The following is a 16,076-nucleotide window of genomic DNA, read 5'->3' as shown; positions in this document are numbered from 1 at the left end:
AACAATCTTACGTAATAATTAAGATCAAATAACGCGTGTACGTACGTGTATTACTTACGCCATTTTGAATTGTTTAGCAAAATGTAGCGTTAGGTATAATTTGTTGCTCTAATATATCAACAGGCGCACGATATTTTCTTAACGTTTCCCGCTTAAAATGTCCAAAAAGTGAAAAATAATTCGCTTTCCTCGAGTTCTGTTATGATCTGTGAAAAAGTGCTGTATAACACGTAAAGTTTCATTCGAAAAGGGTGCAAAGTTCCGAGCAGCGCCGCGGGGTCTTGTTTCGGACATTTTAAAACTTATAAAATCCTCTTTTGAATGGGTAAGAGTTTGCTTCAGGTGGCGTCCTGAAAGAGCTGTGTTGGCCTCGGCCAATCTGTAATTAAATTTGTCTCGTTTGAACAAGTTTGCTTCTCTCTGAAGTGATTTTGGAAGGGCGGTCGGAGTTTGCACTTCGTTTTCTCATTATATAATGCTTTCAAATCATTTGCACAGATTTCAAGATGCACATTATAAATTCAAAGTTTTCTCGTAGTCACGTAGGTACCTATTCTCTTTAATATTTGAATTATTTAGTTAAGAGTCCCTAATATATTTTTACCGTGTAGTATGCACTGTGTAAGTAGGCACTTAAGTGCATAATGAAGTTTATGTAAGGCTTTTTATCGTATGTTTCCGATTCAAATAAATTAGTATGCAATACAACAGTTACAAGAGTTACGTGCGCTCCTAATTGAGACACGACTGCCATACTACTCTGTAACACAATATCTCTGACAGACAAAGTAGATTTGAATCCAAAAACAGCGCTCAATATTCAGGGTTACCACAGAAGATATAAATAAATTTAAGTGAATATCATCATCACTATCATCAACTCTGCTGCGTATATTATTAGGTCAGACCAGATTTGTTCGATCAAAATACGAAAGTACAAAGATCAAAGTATTAATTGTATCTATTTAATAGTTTGTACTGTGAATATGTAAATTAAGTGATATAAATAAATAATCTCTCTATTAATGTACCTAAGCGCTGCCATTCAAGTGAAGGTATAGAACCGAATAAAATAACTCGTTAGTCACATGTTGTTATATACTCAGGAAAAGATCAGCTCTCAACAATGAAGTTTACGACGCGACGCAAGGAGACGCGACGCAATGATCGTAAAAATCGAACATGCTAAGTTTCATTTCAAAAAATATTTAAAGTGTTTTTCGCTCCTAGGGATGGAAAATCTGAATGGAATATAAAACTAAATGCACACGAGCGAAAGCAAAAGCTGTAATATTTTGTTATGATCTAAGTAGGTAAGGTAACCAGTGGACAAACCAAATCAAATTAAAGCGACATGAAAAAGCTAATACAAATGTTGGTCACCAACATATATAAAAATATAGAAAAAAACCAAAAGCTTCTCATTCTGTATTCCAAAGAAACATTGATGTAGCCCTATTCGTCTGCAAGCTACGGCTCGAGCCGCGGGAAGCGACAATGGTCCGTGAATCACTTAGCGCGCAAACTTCCCACTCACTAACGCTTATTAGTATTCCTGCGGCGACCTAATTATAACTTGGCGGAGACACCACAGTGCACTCTTTTTGCGGGCTAATGAATTTATAATATCCAACGGAATAGGAAAGCTTCTGCGTTTTTATGAGTACAATTTGCAACCAGCAATAAAGTTTAGATGCGAAATTTCTTTTTTAGGGTTTGATAGATACAAAATTCGTTGAATATACGGAACATTGGTATTGGTACTAAAGGTGTACGTTCTTTTTCATCTCTGCATGTTCCCATTTTCGTTCGGCGTTATGAAGCCGCGAAGCCTGGGGTCAGCCTAACAGCCTAAAAAACACTGATTTTACAAACGGCCGTTTGCCTGACGCCAACCCTCCTATTGGAAATTCTATTGTATCTTATCAGCTAAGCTGCCTTATACCCTTAACCCTCGTATGACATCCACAGGAGGAGTGGTCCTAGGGCGGAACCACACGCCTACTAAGGTCTGTAGCTACTATTGCCTAATCCATATTATGTTATACATTTCTTGCTACACTCAATTGTTTTTTTCCTTGATGATGTATAAATCGACACGACAAACTGCGTGAGCAAATCCTTTTATAAATTAGGATTTAAATAAAAAAATATGTGGTTGCAAAAAGAACCGTTTCAGCTTCTTTTAAAAATAAATGCCCGAAATGAATTTATTAAAGTATAATTGGTAATATTAAGTCAAAACTAGTAGCGCCGAATATTTATTTTTGAATATAAATGAGTACCAATAATATCCATATCAAAATATGAAAAAAATCAACAATATAATTTGCCTTTAATCTGGTTACAAGAAAAACCGGAGCGTGCATGCAACAGCGATGAGCGAGTTGTCTCACTAATTGCACAACTCGGTTTGTGAACTTGGCGCTGCATTCACTGATTGCATTCGGCGGAAAATCCGCGGAAAACTTAATATAGACACAAGTTTCATTGCAACAAGTCTGTATTATGACGAGCTGAATAATAATGGCGGTTGGGTATAACAATGATATAATTCTTTATTGCGGAACATCTTCATAGCACCCCTGTATTTTTTTTTTCGTTCTAAAAGTTAGTAACAATAATAGACAAATTTTCTTGGAAAAATTTTCATCAATATATCACTAATATTATTCAACCTAAATATCAAGAATCACCAAAGTTTTGAATGAAAATAAACACATAATCAAATTATTATATTCGGTCTAGCCTTACAAGTTCGCTCCTGTGGGAATTTACGCATAAGAAATGCTGCTTTTGGCTACCGAAAATAAAATAAATTTTCTAAATATGATGATTATTTGATTATTATGATTTCAGATGTTAGCGCGTAATTTTTTTTTATAGTGTAGTGGGCGTTTGCCCACCATCAGTCGTTTGCATACCATAAGTCGAGCCGTAAGCTTGTTTAATGCAGGTCGCGTGATGGTAAGGAAGCACTGCATCCCACGGAGTCACCGGTGCGTTGCTGACTTTTTGCGAAAGCGATAGGCTCTTTTCTTAAAAGACCGAATGTCGAAACTATTAGGGAACACCGCTGCGAGAGAAGTTTATTCCAGACCAGCGTTGTGGTTATCACCGCAACATTATGCTGAGAGGAAGCCTTTTTGGTATACACAAATACGCCCAAATTGTGAAATCCTGTATATAAATACTTAAGTTTGTGATATCAAATAAAATATTTTTCTTTCTTTCTTCCATAGCTTTGCACAGCGCAAGAAGATGATATACGTTACGTGCAGTTGAGCGCCAACCGTCAAGTTGATGCGGGTGGAATTTTTCCTTACAACAAGTGGTACGGTTTCATTCAGCGGCTGGCACAAGGTAGAATAGCTCCTGAGATCTTATTTGAATTGAAATAATCTTCTCATATTCAATATAATATTAGTACAAAAACGTTTCGTGCGTAAAACGTTAAAAAGGTTTTTCGAAGAGCAGTTGCCTCACTACGAGGCAACAGCTGGCAATTTATTTAAATTATATTGTTATAACAAATGCGAAATCGCCATAAAGAAATGTTCAGAAAAGAAATGATTAAGCGAAGGCAATTTAGCTTAGATATAAAAAGATTTATGTAGTGTCGGCCATCTTTCATTTGTTTCTTTATCCTTTTTTAATAAAGCGTAATTGGAACACAGTGGAGATAGATAACTGGCATTTTTATTTTATTTGACGTAAATTCTATAAAAAAATATACCTATCTCGGTTCGTCTGCGTAAAATTTGCTTGATTTATGTTTATAAGTATCTCATCGATGTCTCCGGTACCATACACTGACAAAATATAATTAAGTATACTTACGGTTTATGGAGCTAGTTTATTAAGATTTTTAAAATAATGTTTAATAAAATTATATTGGTATTTATCATGGAAAAGCGGTCTCTGCAGGCTAGGTAATGCCCTGTGGCAGTGCCTCAGTGCCAAGTCAAAAATTTTCGTCGATTTTTAAATTATCATAATTTTGGTGAGATTTAATTTATAACATTTAGTACCTAGAGTTAGTAGGATCTCCATATAATATTTCCATGCCTTGGTACCGCTTAGAAACACACCAAAATATGTGTTTCAAAATGTCCTTGCCTAATCGAGAAAAGTTGCTTATGAAACTCTAATCTTCAGAGAGACTATTATTACGAGTACTTTAAAAACGGTCTAAATTAACAATTTATGTGTTCAGTCGCAATCCCTCGGGAATCCCCGCGTTCCGGGATTGGGGAATGAGGTCGCATCCGACTCTGCAGGTTGCTTTGTAAGTACTACTTTATGTTAAAAAATAAAGCAACATTGTCCGAATTAAGTTTAGTATTCTGAGACATCGCTACTCAAACTTTTGTTAATTTATGAAACAGTATTTATAATGACGTAGTAGAAGATAATTCCCAAATAGTTATCCTAAGCACCCATGTACTGCTTGGTACAGTACCGATATAATTTCTTTAACTTTTCTGTAATGATTTTGAATTAAGTTATACTTTATTCTACTAGGTATATAAATAAAAAAGTTTAGATGTATTACGTAAATTTACGAAGTTTAAAGAGGAAACGTACAGAATCAACCTGAACATCACATATGGTAAAGGCTTGTAGGTCCACAGGAGTAGAGCCGGGCATAACGAAGGTATTTTTTTTAAACTTTGAGAATAACAGTCTGTGGTCTGTCACTTAATCCCGGGACATGCTTGGCCGAGCCGGCTAATTTTACAAAGCTCCCAAGTTTTTATTTTATTTTTTTTACTCGATTGTCAAGAAGGTTTATTATGTTTTTCACGCTTGTGTCAGTTTGCATTGTCATTTAAGTATTACACAGTTTTCAGGGGTTATGGACATATTTCTTAGAATGTTTGGCTGCTTGGAGATAATTACCTCAAAACTATAAAAAAAGAAACTAAATATAGTCATGAAACACAAAAAAATGTCACAGAAACAGGAAGGTTGGGAAATCAAGAGGAATGGAGGCTGCAAACAAGGAAATATGAGCGAAGGAACCGCCCATAAATATTAGATTCGATGGAGACGCATGCGGGCCAGACCTTCTTATCATAATGTATGTAGTTCAGGATTCTACATACATTAAGCATTTGTACGTTTGTTCGGATGTCTTTCAGTATCTTTTGGAGAAAGAGCTTGAAATGGAAAAAAAATATAGATAACAAACACGATTAACCAAACAATATCAAGAGAATCCAGCTAAAACATAGCTCGATTTCCTATCAGTACTCTAAAATAATTAAAAATCATTTAATTCAGACGCGTCGTATAGATTGACAGACGCGTGTATTTTAATATCGTCGTGATAACATAATCACGAGTAGTTTCAGAGATTAGCGTGTTAAAACAAACTCTTAATCTTTAAAATCTATATTATTATTACATATTACTTAGTATAAAACAAAGTTACTTCGCGCTCTATCTCTCTGTCCCTATATTATATGATTTTTAAAACTACGCAACGGATTTTGGTGCGGGTTTTTTAAATTGATAGCGTGATAGGAAGGTTATACACGCGTAATATTGTACCCCTGCGAAGCCGGGGCAGGTCACTAATAGTTAGTTTATAATTTAGATTTCCATTCCACAGCAATTCACAGGTCTCACATCTCACAGTATGATAGCAGCGTACGACCGAGTAACGACCAATAAGCGGGCTGTGCAATTTATGCGGCCGACACGTGTTGGGCACGATGCGGGAATGCAACTACGCAGCTCAGTATACACCTACTATCATTATTGGATCTGCAATACTGTGTAACTTATGCTTTAACGGGTTTATTCGCGTCGGAATTTCGGGACTTTAAGTACTCTGTGTTTTGCGAGACTTGAGTTTTACATTATTGTTTTGAGCAAAGCCAGATCTCTGCCCTCGTAAGAATTTTAGAACCCGTAGGATTTTCATGAAATATACTTACGCACATCTAAAATTTCGCTTTTATAAGATAGGGACATTTTGTTATTTAGCTATGTCTTAGTGTTATTATAGTTAGTGTAGGGGAAAAACCTGATCGTGTCGTTCTCACACGGGCTTTCTTAGCAGAAGGAGCAAAGCAGAAAAGTGTATGAAAATATGAACTATTTATTGTACAGTACACCGTAAAGTGCTGGCTATTATCAAGGAGGATATGAGCACCAATTTTCAGACTACAAATGTCAAAGATGTTGTGGAGTGGTGAAGAAAAAGTAGAAAAGCGGACTCTGTGGACGTTTAGTAACCAAGAATACGTTTAGATGAGAGAAAGAATGAGAGAGAGAGAGCCCTAGTGTACGGAAACCCTCCAATTTTCCTCACTTCTGAGTTTCTTGTCAAAATCTATGAAATCATAATCAACTCTTACCAAAAACTGTCGACTACGAAACTCATATATATTTTTAGAGCCAAAATTAGCGTGAACATGTGGTGGATTCAAGTACCGTTATGTACGTACATACATCAATGTACACAAATTCGTGACTGAGTAAATAATATCAACAACAGAATGCCCATTTCAATATTTAACTTGAGTCTGCTGCTAAAAGACAATATTTGTATTTCATCCATGTACATACGTATTATATCGTCTACAAAATGTTCATCTATCGAAACTACGCTCAACTGATTTCAGTGGAAAACTGGATCATATCAGATAGGTGTATTTTCAATTTCCTTCAAAATGATAGGACAAACTTTTCGTATATATTTTTCCTACTTTTTTGTATGTGAGATAAGACTGATATAGGAAGCGAGCTAATATTCATGTTGAAAAAAAGCTTCGAACGTATTTAACATACTCTATTATCAATATAGGGTTTGCTCCTTTTTGACGTTGATTTTAACCGGCGCGCCACTGACGTCTAGACAAAATGCCGTAGATACTTTGCGTTCTTTTCGCACGTTAAAGTTAACGTCAAACGTCGGTGGTTTACCCACCTTTAGAGGTAAATTCTGTCATCCAGCACGTAATACGCCCAGGTAAGTAAGTACGTATCTAATTTCTAAGGTCATGAATTTGACAATCGACAGTCTAGAAAGTAACTGACCGCTTACTCAGAACGATCATACATTTTGACCTTTCGACCATGTCCTTATGTAATCTTTCCAGACCTACCATGTTATCAAATTGAACTGGCGATGATCACCACGCTGTGCGCGGATATTTTTATAGAATACATAATCGATTCATATAATAGCGGCCCTTTTCGCGTTCGTTCAGTTTCTGTGACGTTGCGAAGCCCAGAAAAAATAAACCTCCAATTTTGAATACTGGCGACCTCGGTGGCGCAGTGGTAAAGTGCTTGCCCCTGAACCGAGAGGTCCCGGGTTCGATCCCCGGTCGGGTCATGATGGAAAATGATCTTTTTCTGATTGGCCCGGGTCGTGGATGTGTATGTATATATGTATTTGTTATAAAATATAGTACGAGTATCGTTGAGTTAGTATCCCATAACACAAGTCTCGAACTTACTTTGGGGGTAGCCCAATCTGTGTGATTTGTCCTAATATTTAGTTATATTTACTGGCCTGTGACTTTAGAACCGTCTGTTTGGAAGCGTCTGCCAGACTTCAACTTTCCTTGGAATGAATGACCTTGTAGTTCTTATCAGAACTAAGTGCATGTTTCTTGACGAACATTCTTGTTTCTTGGCGAACTGAAGACTGGGTCTTGCCTGTGATGTGAAGTGCGCGTTCTTTTCAGAGCTGCGTACTTTCTCTGTTTCTTTGCGACGGAGTGAATAAATATAGTGCTTGTGCTTGTGTGTGCTTTTTTTTGGTAAATCCTTGGTTTTGGTTATATGGTGAAGGTAACGGTTCGGTATGGTAATGGTGGTGGTAATGTTGTGGTAGCCACAACCTTTGTTGCTTAACAGTTGTCAAGTTTACATGTTCTTTAGTCATCTCATTTGATATCCACGGAAATTTGGAAATATAAATAAAATAATTTAAAATATAGTAGTCGTACGTGAACCAAGGACGGAGCGGAACACATACCATTAATATAATAGCTATGCCGAAAAAATATCCATGTAAAGCGGCCTTTACATTCCTACGGGTGCAGCAGCTTATGCATAAAAATTGCATTCTGATGCATACAGCACACCGCGCGGGGCGGCATTAGCATAAACATGTTAAATGTCTTATACACCGTATATTTTACTAATGCATCCTCTTGTGTGGAACGGTGGGGCAATATTATTATCTTCGTTCAGTTCTGAAACGGATATAACATAAATATTATAATATTTGAAACCTATTTAAATCCATAATATTATAATGTCTACGTAATGTAATGTTATAATGTCTAAGTAACGAATGTATAATATAACTATGTGTTATCAGCCCAAAAATGGCAATTTATATTCGAAAAAAAGTCTTGATATAATATTCTTCTCCGAATTGTAGATAGTAAAAGTAAAGTAAAAGTAAAAAAGTATTTATTTCGTCTCCATAGGCACAGAAAAATTACAAAAAACATAGAAAATATTGGTGGAGACTGGCGTCTGTTAAAGACTCAAGCCTGTGTAACAGTGCGCCATGCTCTTACAGCTTAGAATTAGAATTAGGTACATACATTTCATTAGTATTACAATTTTCTGAAGGATTACCGTTTTAAGGATGATTAGTATGAACTTACGAGCTAAATTATAAAGAGTGACGCATAACTTGTCATTCAGAATGAGGGTTAAAAATTAGTAAAAATTTAAAGATCTACAGTAATGTGTAATATGAAATAAGTCATGTAAACATAAGATACGTACCAACATAAATAAATAACGAATCAGATAAGAGGATGTAGAAGATTTTCCGTTTCGTCGTAATTAAGGGAAAACAAATAATTATGGATAGATTTTTTACAAGAGAAGGTAGAAAGTGTTACCAAAGCTAATTTTGAGTGAGCATTGTTGTATAAAAAGGGTCCGGTAAAACAAGGAAATCTATGTGCGAATTTCGTAGAGAAGAGAGAAGAGGTAGCTACAAGACGGTTACGTCGGTTCGGGTTATGACGAGTATTCCCGTGCTGTTGAGTAATGACCCGCAGGATGTATAGCTGTCGGACAGATAATACTTCACAATATTGGTATAGTTGGAATGTAGGATATAAAAATGGTTTGGAGGTACAGACCTTGAGAAGAGCTCGTTGAGCTCTTTCAAGTTTAATTAATATGGTCTTGCACGCTCCTCCCCAGGAGCTTATACAATATGTAAGTAACGACTGTCCTAAGGCAATATAAGCCATTTTCACGATCTTTGGGTGTGCCACATGTCTTAATTTTTTAAATATATATATTAGTTTGCGAATTCTGCCAGCCATAGCATTAACATGTAATCTAAAGTTTAGATTTTGGTCTAATACAATACCTAGGTATTTCACAGATGCAGAAGGAGTTAGGGGAGTACAAAAACAAGTGTTGTTATGGTCAAAATGTGAGTGAGCAGTAATTGATAGTTTCGCAATAGCATTACGATGGGAGACTAAGTTATATATAGAGAAGTTTATAAGTTGGGTTTTTTGGACATTTAGTGTTAAAAGGTTGTGTAGTAGCCAATTTGAAACAGAGTTTAAGCCAATCTGAGCGTGACGGTATGTATCTTCCCAAGATTTTGCAAAAAATAGTAGTGCAGTGTCATCTGCGTAAGATATGACTTTACAGTGAGAAATATTTAGAGAAAACAGGTCGTTAATATAGACTAAAAATAGTGTGGGGCCCAGGATACTTCCCTGAGGAACTCCATACTGAATGGGAAGGTCAGAGCTTACTTTGTTGTTTATAGACACACATTGAGATCGATCAGTCAAGTAGCTTTCGAAGAGTTTCAGTTGAGTACCTCTTACACCTATAGAATCCAGCTTTTTCAGGAGGTTAGAGATCGAGACGGTATCGAAGGCCTTGGAAAAATCCAAAAACAGGCCTGCGCACTTGTTACCCTTATCAAGATTTCTAACTATAGTGTCAGTCAACTCATTAACAGCGTCATTTGTAGATCTTCCTGTGCGAAAGCCATATTGGTTAGTGGAGAGGATGGAATGCGCTTCAAGGTAAGATTTGAGCCGGATATTAATGAGGCGCTCTAGAATTTTAGAAAGAGCCGGGAGAATGGATATAGGCCGGTAGTTGCTAGGAAGATCTTTCGCTCCACTTTTATATATGGGGTGGATTACAGCTTTCTTGAAAGCTGACGGAAAGATACCGGAGGATAGGGAGATATTGCAGATGTGGGTGATAAGGGGAGTTAATATTTTTTTGTTACGTTTTATAAATGATGAAGAGACATCATCCCAGCCAACAGCGCAGTCGTCTCTTAAAGAATCTATAATATTTTCTACCTCTTCAGCTGATGTGTCAAGAAGAACAAAAGAATTCAGGGATGTATTAGTTTTACAGTAGGGAGATGTAGGGGAAGTAGCAGTAGAGTTGATCTGACTTCTTATGTTTTCTGCAAGAGATTTACCGACATTGACAAAGTAAGAATTAACATGATTTAGAGAAGTCTCAAAAGTGGGTTTACAATCAAGTAGGTCACTAGACGTAGAAGGGGATTTTTCTAAATTAGTAACTCTCTTGACAGCTTTCCACAAGGCCTTGGAATTGTTGCCGGCTTTTTTAATAGTCTCTTTTTCGAAAGTTCTTTTTACCGATTTTATGGTGGCGTTACAAAATTTGCGATATCTTACATAAGTTGTGCGAAGTGTCATGTTGGTAGGATCTCTTAAGAGTTTTTTATGCAACTTATTTTTATTGCGAATACACCTAAGTAGTCCAGGAGTAATCCATGGCTTTAATATTCTATGACGGGCTGGAACGAGTGTAGTAGTGTGTAAGGAAATAAGATCTTTAAGTGTGTTAATTAGATAGTTAGCTGCAAAATTTGGGTCGGTTGAGTCGAGTAAAGGGGAAAAATCTGTGGTTAGCAGCGAGTGTGTTAAATTTTGATGGTCAACTCGAGTTTTTGTAGGTTTAGGTAAAATTGTTTTATTAATGTCTAAGGCCAGTAAAACAGAATAATGATCTGTTATTGTGTTTTCAATAACGAAGGAATGGGCTTGCAGGGAAGATTTTAAAAAGGCGTGATCGAGGCAGCTTTTTCGGCCTTCTTCGTATCTGGTAGGAAATGTATGGGTTGGTAGAAGGCCATGAAGGGCCAGGATGTTAAGGTAATCATCGTTTTCCTCGTCCAGACGGGTTGGCAATATGTCTATATTAATATCTCCGATGATTACAATATTTTTGTAATTCTTTAGGCTATCCAGAACGTTATTAAGTGATTGTGTGAATTTTGTAAAGTTTAGGAAGGCGCAGGGCCGATAGATGCCCAAGATTGCTGTTTCACTATTTAATTTTACTAGTAATGAGCTAGCTTCATCTATCGAAGGTTCAGTGATACTAATACCTAGGAGTTCGGTTTTATAGTAAATTATTACACCGTCATTTTGATTGGCAGGGGATGACGATACAGAGTAATGATAACCTTGGAGATTAGGAATTAATGAGTTTTTTTGTAACCAACATTCTGTAAAGACTATAATATCTGGTTCTATGTCTAGGTTATCCAAGAATATGAGAAAGCTGTCCAAGTTGGCCGATACACTACGAATATTTTGGGTGAGGATTGTCAGGTACTTATTGTATGCAGGTAAGTGAGTATGAACATCTTGTGGGTTGCATAAATAGGAAGAAGAGACGGTAACGGAGTCAATGTTTGATAAAATATCTATATTTCTATCCATTGATGATGTGTATAAAGTTGTTAGTCACAAGAGATGTATTCGGTATGGTTATTAAATATTAGAGTTATGTACGTTTCATTAGATAGATATATATAGAGCAATGAATAGGTTTATACCGTTAGTATAAGTGTAATATATAATATGATATTAATATATAATTAATGAATAGAAAATTTTAACTAATTACGTATGGGACTATCGATAAATTAATAACAAAAATGCCGACAGATTGAGCTAGCCCCAAGAAAAGTTACCTTGTGTTATGGGATGCCAGCTAATCAATACAGTTTTTGTTTAAAAATGCATATCCTAAAAGTTATAGTATATAAGTAAAAAAGTTTATACAATTAACGTAATAAAGTATGAGTAAATCAACAAGTATCTATAAATTAAATATTTAAGAATAACGTATGAAGATATTATCGCTAGGTTGCCTGTTAACAATTAATTAAGTAGGTAAGCGAGCTAAGTGAAAGTGGTTAATGAGACTTTAAATGGGTACAGAAATAATTAACATTTTTGTTTTAGCGCTAACAGTTGATCCTCAGAAGTAACGACTAAGTATTTCGAGTCGTCGTATTTCCGCAGCAGCACCCGTCCTCCTGATGTCCAACAATGCTTGTACTGTTCCTCTTTTGCGAACTCACGGGCCAAGTAGTGTAACCGTCGGGCCCTAGGAGTCAGATGTTCGGCAATGTAGATTGGCTGGGAAGTTGAAGCGGAATCGAAAATACCTGAGTTCAGCCTATTGCCGGCATTCGACTTGTTGAATGACTTAAAGGCTCTCAGTATTTTATTTTTAGTCAGTACTGAATTGAGTGAGACAACTATGGTTTTGTTCACGGACTTTGATGGAAGATGGCGCACGTCAAAGATGTTTATAGGAAATATTTCGATCGAGAGTGCTTTAAATGTAGTGACTACAATTTTTACCAAATCTTCTTGGCTGGAGTTTGATTTGTGAGGAATATTGCGCAGCTCGAGGCAGGCCGATCGTGACGATCTATCGATTTCCTCAGCAACCAATTCAGATTTCGAGACGCGGTCCAGGCATTCCTCGGTCCTAATTTGAATAGACGACAGCTGTTCACAAACGTTTTCGTACTTCACAGAGAGTAAGGTGATAGATTTTTCTATTTCGATATTGGACGCAACTATTTCAGCGTTAAGACGTTGAATATCCGACATAGACGTCTGGATGCTATTTAATTTATCGTCAGTTGTTTGCTTCCACTCGGTTAGTGAATCAATAAAAATATCCAATTTAGATTCGTAATTGGTTCCACAATCACAGCGACGCCTTTTAGATGATCGAAGGGTGACTGTGTCGCTTCCCAAGTTTTCGACAGGATTGCTAACGTCGGGGGCAGATCCGTAGACAGCTTGTTTATTATTCACTGGCGAGCGTTGCATATCTGCAGTGTAAGGAGCGAAAAATATAATAACTAGGTACTTGATCAGACGATATGTGACGGATGAGGTAGCAACGTAGATCTATGTGCTACGAGATTTCTCGTAGACAACCGCTCCGTGGTGGGGAGAGTGTCTCGTAGCAGTCGTAGCTCGCTGGGAGTAGAACGTCGAGTCGTAGCGTAGCTTGCAACAATCGACAGGAGGGGGCTAGGAGCGAGTGACGTTGCAAGTGCGAAAGAGTCGAAAAATCGCAACTGTTTCTTCTCGCGGAGAAGAGGGCGGGTATACCGCGCTCGCTTGATCGGTCAACGACCGGCCGACACCGTAGGAATGCAGTGGAATATTTTAAATTTAGGAAATTTTTCTATATGCAAATGTGGCACTTACGTGAATACACTTAATTAACTGTATTGACTGCACTGTTCACCAAAAATTTATTAATTTATTATGCGCAAACGAGGGATGTGATTGATTGATAAACATTTAGTTACTTTTATTTATTCTATTTTATGTTGTGGGATGATAGCATGCTTTCCATTTAAATTTGCACACCCGTGGACGGTGAACCATGTAGGATTTAGCTTTTCTTTTAACACCACATTGTAAAAAAAATGTAAACTCATGTTTTTGCAAATAAATAATCTTTATCTTTGTCTTTGTATTTTGGGTTATTGTCAGCTAAGCCTACTGACTATCACCGCAACTCAAAATAGAAGTAATACGAAGGAGGAGAGAGAGACGTCTCGGAGGTAGGTCAATATTGGGGATTTCCATAGGAGATTTCTGATTTTATCGGGGTTAAGTATTAATGGTGGATAAATAAAATAAATAAATAACAAATATAATGAGGAAAAACTTAATTTTTCTACACTTATTAAATACTGTAATTATTCCACTCTATAAAAAATTTTGTGAGCATAGTTTGAAGGTATTAAAGCGGAATTCTCGCTAAAATTCCTTCCAGTCCCGAGAGAGGGCACTAAGTAGGGAAATTGAAGGCTCGAGGGGCGTACAGATAAAAAATAGAGTCAGGCTTGTCACCTGCCTTTATTACTGGGGTCCCAGGTGCCCGACTGAACGTTGTAGGACGCGATGAGACGCTATGCTTTTGCTCATTGCGACAACAATGCCACAAGTTGAAAGATTTAAATTATAGATATCAAGTTAACCGCATAGCTCTGCCGTGTCGTGTTAGTTACTTATCTAGGACAACGGGTAACACTATTTCGCATTCGAAATAGACAATTTGACTGTTTTTATTTGGCATATTTTTCTTTTTAGACAGACATGGGATTACCTTTGTCAATATATATTTCGAAACGATATTTTGAGTCGAAAGATGGGATATATTGTATTGGCAATATTTTATATAACTATAACAGAATGGAGACAAAATTGTAAATGAAATAATTTTTATCGCTACATTGTCGTACTATAAAACAAAGTCGCTTTTCGTTGTCTGTCACTTTGTATGTTTAGATCTTTCAAAAGTTTAGTTTCGAAGGTTTAGGCATGTAATTTATTATGGTTTTATTCGAGCGAAGCCGGGACGGGCCGCTAGTTCTAAAATAAATTAATGCAGGCTAAAAAATTTAGTCATTACGAGTATTATAATAAGTTGAATGCTGCGGCTTTAAAAGTATTTGAAATGATTCATAAGACCATTATTATACGTGTCGTAGTTGGCAATGAATCACTTTTTAAGATTCATAACTAGCATAATTTACGTTATATTCATGTACTATCATTTGCCCGCGGCTCGGCCCTCGTTTACACGTGCGTCCGATCATAACTTAAGTAACGTCCACTCTGAGTAACGTGCGCCCCGTACATTTTTCTGTTTGTCCTAATGGTCAGGAGATAATGCTTTTAGTATTACGTTCGCCATTTGTTTATAAGTGTGTGTTTGGAACAATAAAGTTTAATAAATTAACAGTTATACAGAAGAAAAGCAAAACAAAAATTAATTAACCACAATATGATATAACAAAGTTTAAAACCTTTTTACTTTTCGAGTTGTTTTATAGATATACAAAAAAATGATTTCCTTTCAACAAATACTCATAATTTATATCCCGAGCTTCGTTTAAATTGTCAGCGCAGGTTTAATTTTGATTGCGCAAATAAATATCCGACAGTACAATCCATAGACTTAAAATATTCCATTCTATTACTGCACTCTGTTACTGGAGTCGGCAACCTTTGGCACGACGACAGCCACTGTATGCAGGACACGGCGTTCTAGGTGAGCGACGAAATGCTGTATGACGCAATGCGACGATGTATGTATATAAGTGTTCCGGGTGGGCGAAGCAAAGGAAGTCGGACCATGTGGCCTTAGCGGAAGATAAAGCAATACCTTAATTTTGTGTTTTCATGAAATATGACTAAAGGCCTCAACTGAAATGTTTACAATAGCTGCTGACTGCAGGTTGCAGATAAGGCGGCAAAAGTCCTGCTCGCAATTTTTTGTTCTCTCTAAAAATGACTATTGAAAATGCGTCATTGATTTTTATTTATTTTTAATTTTCTACGGTTGACTGGTAGAGTATGATATATGGCGTTACCTCCACAATTTGCACAAAATAATCCATGATATTTTTTAAATTAGCGCATTTCATGACCGGCCGCCAGACGAGCGGCGTCAACCGTTTTTGGTAATACTTTTGTTGCATATTGATATCACGTGCCTTACGGAGTAGACAAAGCTAAAAGTTACAAAACTTAGCCACGTAACCAAGCCACGTAGCTGAAATAAATGACTATAACCTCACAAAGTATGAAAATCATTATATCAGTTTTCATTATCATGTCATTCATCATTCAACTGAAACGCTAAAATGCTTCTGAAACAATCAATTTAATACTTAACACCTAGGGGGGTTTATCTCCAATGAATCTAACCATAAATCATAACACGTTTTAGTA

At 36.6% G+C, this 16,076-nt stretch overlaps 1 long non-coding RNA gene across 1 annotated transcript; it reads left to right on the top strand.

The window, feature by feature from the left end:
• Nucleotides 1–46: 46 nt before the first annotated feature.
• On the top strand, nucleotides 47–3,466 carry LOC128669214 (uncharacterized). The gene is made up of 3 exons (XR_008404621.2): nucleotides 47–325; nucleotides 1,972–2,009; nucleotides 3,243–3,466. It is a non-coding gene; the product is annotated as an uncharacterized LOC128669214 (long non-coding RNA).
• Nucleotides 3,467–16,076: the final 12,610 nt, after the last annotated feature.

This window comes from Plodia interpunctella, chromosome 4 (assembly GCF_027563975.2).
Source record: "Plodia interpunctella isolate USDA-ARS_2022_Savannah chromosome 4, ilPloInte3.2, whole genome shotgun sequence".
In the NCBI taxonomy this organism is placed as follows: domain Eukaryota; kingdom Metazoa; phylum Arthropoda; class Insecta; order Lepidoptera; family Pyralidae; genus Plodia; species Plodia interpunctella.
This window is presented reverse-complemented; position numbering and strand designations above follow the sequence as displayed.